The sequence below is a fragment of the Corella eumyota genome, chromosome 1, assembly GCF_963082875.1.
Source record: "Corella eumyota chromosome 1, kaCorEumy4.1, whole genome shotgun sequence".
NCBI classification, from domain to species: domain Eukaryota; kingdom Metazoa; phylum Chordata; class Ascidiacea; order Phlebobranchia; family Corellidae; genus Corella; species Corella eumyota.
In genome coordinates, this window is record NC_137490.1 from 19,566,827 (window position 1) to 19,573,520 (window position 6,694).

Below are 6,694 nucleotides of genomic sequence, written 5' to 3' on the forward strand. Positions count from 1 at the left end.
TTTTTTTAATTTTCTTAAATTAGAATATGAAACTTTATAAATGCGTGAATAAGAAATGATTTTGTTTTGAAACAAGGAATGACTAAGGGTTAAAAAAACGAAACCAAAACAATAAACAACTTGCAAATTACTCATAATTAAATGTAAACAATAGTTGCCTTAATTACTATAGAAAATTAAGTTTATTTTTTAGGCTTCTTCTATAGGCTTTTGTTTTTTTCAATGGCAAATTTTTTTACATAAATTTGTCATATGCTCATAAATTCACCCGAACCCAATAAAAAACGCTGAAAAAAACGACATTTTATTTTAACCCATAAAAACCAACTTGTCAAACATAATAAACAATTTATGCAATTTTGCTGTCAATTCATGCTACAAGATTAATGGAAATCCATTAAAACGAATGTAAAACTTGGCGTTTTTTAGATTTATAGGAGCGTATAGGGCGTACCCTAAACCGTCCTCAAATGTTTAAATAACCGTTAAATTTATTACAGTTAACTTTACATAAATTTGAACGTTAACGTTGTTTTAGTAGGGGTAATATTTATCGCATTTTACGAGGTACGGTTTCTAGTTTTTATGATAAAAAAGTCACGTAGCCCATTTCTGGAAAATTATTATGACGTCACTATAACCTGTTAGTTGTCGATTGTTAAAAAAAAGTAGCAACGCCAATACAGAAAATTTTGATTTTTTAAGACATTTGGCAGTGTGGCGCAGTGTTTGAGACACTTGGCATCACCATTTAATATCCTAGGTTCGATCCCCACTGCTTTCATGGTGTAGTATTTTGAAATCAAAGTTTTTTTTGTTAAAAAGTACTTTGAAATAAGAAGTAACAAGGTAATTGTATGTTTACGCTGTAAAATCAGCGAATAAAAGGCTTTATTTTTTGTTAATCGAATACTTATGTAAAAAAGCATATTTATTACGCAATTTTTTGGAAAAATTATATTTATAAAGTGAAACTGGATTGAGGTAATTAAAATTTTTTGTTTTTTTATTTTCGAAGTCAAATCGAAATTCTAAAGATTTCCATTGACAAAAATACTCATTTCTATCATTGCCATTCATTTCGAATTTCAGTTAAGCCTTTATGAGTGTTAATATGTCAACACTAAGTCAGCGAAAACCATTTCATTTTCGATTATTTTAAAGTATAACAAAAATAAAGAAGCATCTGCGGTCAGTTAACACTAACATTAGCCAAAGCACGTGGGGTGTTCAACACTATATAATTTACATCAACACAGCCCTAAAAATTACAATTACAAATCAATTTTCGAGGTGTTAAAAGCTGAAATATTAATTTTTGTCGAATGCTGATGGATCAGTGCCGGTGGTTAAGGCGCGCGGCCACCCTGATTCTAAAACCTTTTATTTCGTAATATGACGTCACAATCCCGCACGTTTCTCTTTCACATTTCGACACACGCGAAAGGAAAACTGTCTTGTATCGATTGTGACGTCACAAATGCCTTTATTCGGCGTTTAACCGCGCACGTGGTAATAACACTGTTTGAACGTTAACTGTTTTTTTTTTTGAAAAATTTTGGTAAAATGTCACGAAATGGATTTGTTTATTTAATACCAGTTACTGTTTTTTTTTTCTAGTATATTTTATGATATTTAAACAAAAATGTTGTTCATTTATTTACTTATAAAAAAAATGGTTAAAAATGTATATATATATTTTTTTTTAATTTTAAACTTATTTTACAACAAATTCAAAACATAGAAAAATTTATTTTTCGTTTTAAAATAATTAAATATTTTTAGAAAAATGTTTGAGATAAAATCAAAACTTGCCATCCTACATCAACTATAAAAAATTGGTGATCGAAATCTTAAATAGGTTTCGTTATTAGTTTCAGTTTTACTTTGACAAAACTACAACTTTTTCTAAAAATAAATAAAAAAAAAACTTTTTTGGTCGAACAGTTTTCCATTTGTTAATAATAAACAATTTATAATTAAATACGTTTTATAACAACAAATTTTTGTAAGTTTTTTTTTTTTTTGTTCCGTTTTTCTTTTTTTTTGTAACTAATTTTTGTAAGTTTTTTTTTTTTTTTTTTTGTCCTGTTTTTATTTTAGCCTAGTTTCAACCACAAAATGTCGTCAATTGGTTAATTGATTGATTTTACGTCCTGTGTATTAAACACCGCTTGTAAGAATATCTTTACAAGCTTTTTAAATTGTGATTAATTAAAGAATATCCCGTCTAATTTAGGTTAGTTCATTAATTCAAATAAAATTTAATGGAGATCACCTAGTTTTAAAATCAGGTACAAAGGTTGAATACAAGTTAAAAAAATGGTAACTACTTTTACACAACTTTGCAGTTTATTGATAATAAATGTCAAAAATTAGTTTTTAACATATATTTGAATTGCTACATTTATGTAGAAAATATAAGTTAATGTATGTTATAATTTGTTCAATTTTAATTTTTTTCCTCATATTCATATTAGGTTTAACCAAACTTATCTTCAAGTGCTTTGCACAAGTTTGTTACCAACATATACTTGACTCTTAACCCTTATGAAAAGAAAGGTCAAAATAAAACACAAAGTTGAAAAAAAACTACCCATGGCAGCGCACCTAACAATTAACAGCAGGCGTTAAAGGGGTATAAGTTCAGGTGGCTTAAAAAAAACAATCCTTAAAATATTTACTAAGATTTTCAATTTACATTTAAATTTTTTTTATGGGTTATTAATATTACAATAAAGCTTTCTTAAACTCTAAAATAATTTTAATTTGGGTTTTGATTACGACGCACTAAAGGCTATATAGCAAATGGTTTGTTTTTACAAGAGACTAGCTAAAATCTAGGCATTGAATTTAAAGTTAAGGCCGTTACATTGAGCCAATACACGTTTTTAAACGTTCCAGAAACTTGTCCTGGTTTCATTATGAAACGTGGGAAATTCTGCATCGGTTAAAGATCGGGTAATTCGGTTTCAATGGAGTGTAAATTACATTGCAAACTAACCGGTAGTGTTAGTTTTGTTTTCGGGCTACAAAGTAACTTTCCCGCACTTTAGCTTTTGTTTTAAAGCAACTAGGGGGTGTCGATTTACAGGCAAAGTCGATGTTTTCAATTAAGTAAAACCTTTTAGTTTTTTTGTTTGTTGCTTTTACCAGTGAGTGGTTTTTATTATTCCCTTTTTGGCACATTTAAAGCATCTTGATTGACAGCAACAATTTTTTTAAAGTTTGGTTAAATAGCATGTGTTATAAATTAAATTTAGTCCATTTTCGCTACTATAACGTTAATTTGTAGTATAACTAATGTATACTAATAATAAAAAAAAGTACTTATATTAAAATATAAATTTTCTACAAATATTTTATAATTTAATTTAGCATGTTTATTTTTAAATAAAATTCGATTGTAATATCTTTTTTTGCAATGCCTATTTACTTTTTTTACACACATAATTTAAGAAAAAAAAAATATTAAATTTGCTTTAGCTAATTATCAAAATTTATGTCTTTAACCTATATTAAAATTTTTGAAGTAAAATTAAATTAATTTATCATAGACTTAAAGTTATAATTGATCTTCTTAAATTGGCAGCACACTTCCTTTCTCTGAAGAAACTTAAACCTAATGTGTTAATTTTTATTGTTATTAATGATTGTAATAATGATAAAGTGATTCTTATGCAACCGTTAGTTGAGAATTAAAATTTAAAAAGGCGCCAAATCGAACCGCGTAAATTTTGAAACCAGTTTTCAAATAACATTTAATACCACAACAGTTTATAGGTAAATATATAATGTTTTAAAAAAATGGCGCTGAGGTACTGTTTTAAATTTTGTTTGGTTTTCAAATCATTTGTTAAATGATTTATTATGACACTACAGTTCGTTCTTCTTCTAATGGTGCTAAAAAAACACTTCCCAGCAGTTTTTGTTTCGGCATATGAAAGCCAACCCCGTGAAAAATGTGTTCAATAAGGTTTCCCTTTGCTTGTTGGGTTGTTCTTTGTACAGGGTTTAAAATTCTGCTACTGTTTTCGGTAAGTGTTATTTTAACAAGGACAAGATACTGAGACAATAACACACTGCCGGATATAACCTAAAACAACAACACTTTGGACTAGAAAGTGTTTAGAACGAGCTAATTATAAAAAACGAAACTGAGTAACTAATAATGACACTCTGTCAGTTTTTTTCACCTGAATGAGAATATGTTGTTTTAAGCAATGGGATTTTTAATCTTATGTTTTTACCGTTATATGGTATTTATTATACTTTCAAATTTCTATATGTTGAATTTTTACTTTAAAAGGTTTGTTAATTTTAAATATTTTTTTTACAATTTTGAAATCAAAATTAGCCTACCTTTTTTGAGTTCAAAATTAAAGTATTTTCTTAAAAATGTTTTATTGTTTAACGTAGTAAGTTAAAATGATTTAACTAAATGGGTTCTAATTAGCCTTTAAAAATGTATATTGTTTTTTAAAATTATATTACTCCTGACCAAAAAGTAACATGAAAAAAAAATTTAAAAATAATGTGACAATATAAAAAATATATTTTGCATATATTTAACTCCAGACCGTTTCTTTAAAAAATTGCAAAAAATTGTAAAATTGTAACAAAAAATTCAACCTTGTGTGGTCCCTATACCACCCTAGTTGTTATTTCAAACTTTTTTATAGTTTTGTTTTGCTACCAATTTCTATTCATCACCGAAACAATTTTCTTTTATTTTCCTCAACAATTCCAATGAAAAGTGTTAGAAATCGAAGCAAATCTAACCAGCGTGTCATAATATAAAAATAATCGTAAAGAAAATAGGAAAAATACAGTCTAAAATTTTTAGACAATTTTTTTATTTTGTGTAAAAAAATATTGAAAATTGATTCTCCAAAAAAATAATTTAATTTTTTTTTTATAAATTAAGTTATTGTGAATTTAATTTTAAAACAGGAAATAATTATCACACATTATTAAATAAAATATTAAAAGCATTTACGTTAAAATGACGGGTAGATGTCAATATTGTGGGTTGAAAAATGAAAACAATTTTGATATGCTTTTTTGCTTACAATGTGCTCCTAAATGCCACGTGCGTTTTAAAGCTTTTATAGCGCGATTATTTTCATTTTCACATAACAAAACTATATTATTATTATTCAATAATTTACTCTAAAAATTTTAAAAAGTGCAATGCATTGCCAAATTTTTAAATAGCCAGACAAAAATGCCTAAATATTCATTACGTTTAAAAAAGGGCTTTTAATGTCAATATTCCATTTGTAACATGTTTTTATTTAAGTGCTATTGAGGAGACATATTTAGAGCTTGTTGTTAACGCCGGGCTTAATGGTATAAGGAATGAAGTTGTTAAGGCTTAAACCCAAAACTTGTAGGTCGGTAACCCAATGCCATGACCGTTTACCGCGCCACTGGCTCAAAAATTTGTTTACTGAAACTTCAGTTTTAAAATATTGCTCATGGTTGACACCTTGCGAGCATATTTTTATTTTTTTTATATATTTGGATTTTAAAATCTTGCTCGTGGGTGCCACCTTGCATATTTTTATTAATTTTTTTAGGAAGAAATCTTGGTACAAGTGTTTTATTCAGTAACACAATTTATAATTACGCTAGTTTACAACAACAAAAATTATATTTTGTTCAAGGTTAAGAAATTACAATTTGTTTGAATATAAGTTTAAGAAATACTTTTCAATTTTTTAAATAAATTGTTACTTAAACTAGTTTATTATTTATAAAAAATTTAATTAATTTTTTTAAATATTTTAAAACTGTTTTGTTAATATAATTTCTTTTAAACTTTGGGTACTTTTTAAAAATTATTTTTATAGTATAACAAAGCCTTTAAAAAAAGCAAGTTTTTGTTAAGTTTAAAATTAAATACAATGGTTTTGTAACATAACCCCACCGTAAACAAAGTAACAAAACTTCTTATATTTACATAGATTTTCAATGGAAAGTTTTTGAATTTTAAATGTAAATGTTTAGGACCCTTTTATAAAGCAGAAAATGACTCAATACAAATAAAATGATTTAATTTTTGTAAATTCGGATAAGATTAGGTGTTATTTATTCTTTAGTTGCTATAAGTAAACTAATAACTATTAGATTGGGGCTCATAGTAGTTAAGTTGTATAATATAAGATTATTTTACTTCTTATATAGTTTCAGTTATATCAGAGCAAGTCTAAAAAGTAGGACAAGTCTTAGCCATACCCTTTAATTTTATAAATATACAAATTATATTAAAATTGATGGGTATTACTTACTTTTTTTCACTCAATGATCACAGAGTAGCAGATAACTGTTATTTACGTTCTGTTTTACCCATAAACTAAGCGTTAGCGGGCAACTTCTAACATAATATATATTCAGGTTGTTTGCGCATTAATGAATGTAATAACAAAATGTAACGCAACGAAAAAAGTTTAAATTAATTTTATGATTTAAAACATGCCATGAAAATTAATGTACACATAAAGACTGTATAGCATTTTATGTCACGGTCACTTTACCAAAAATTAAAAATGTACCATTTTAAAAAAAAAAACTAATTGAACTAAAATTATCCAGTTTTTACATAATCCGTTAAGGTGATTTAATACAAATTTAAGAGTGTGCTGGCGAGACATGTTTTGAGCTTTCCGTAAACGTCTAGTGACGAATAGTT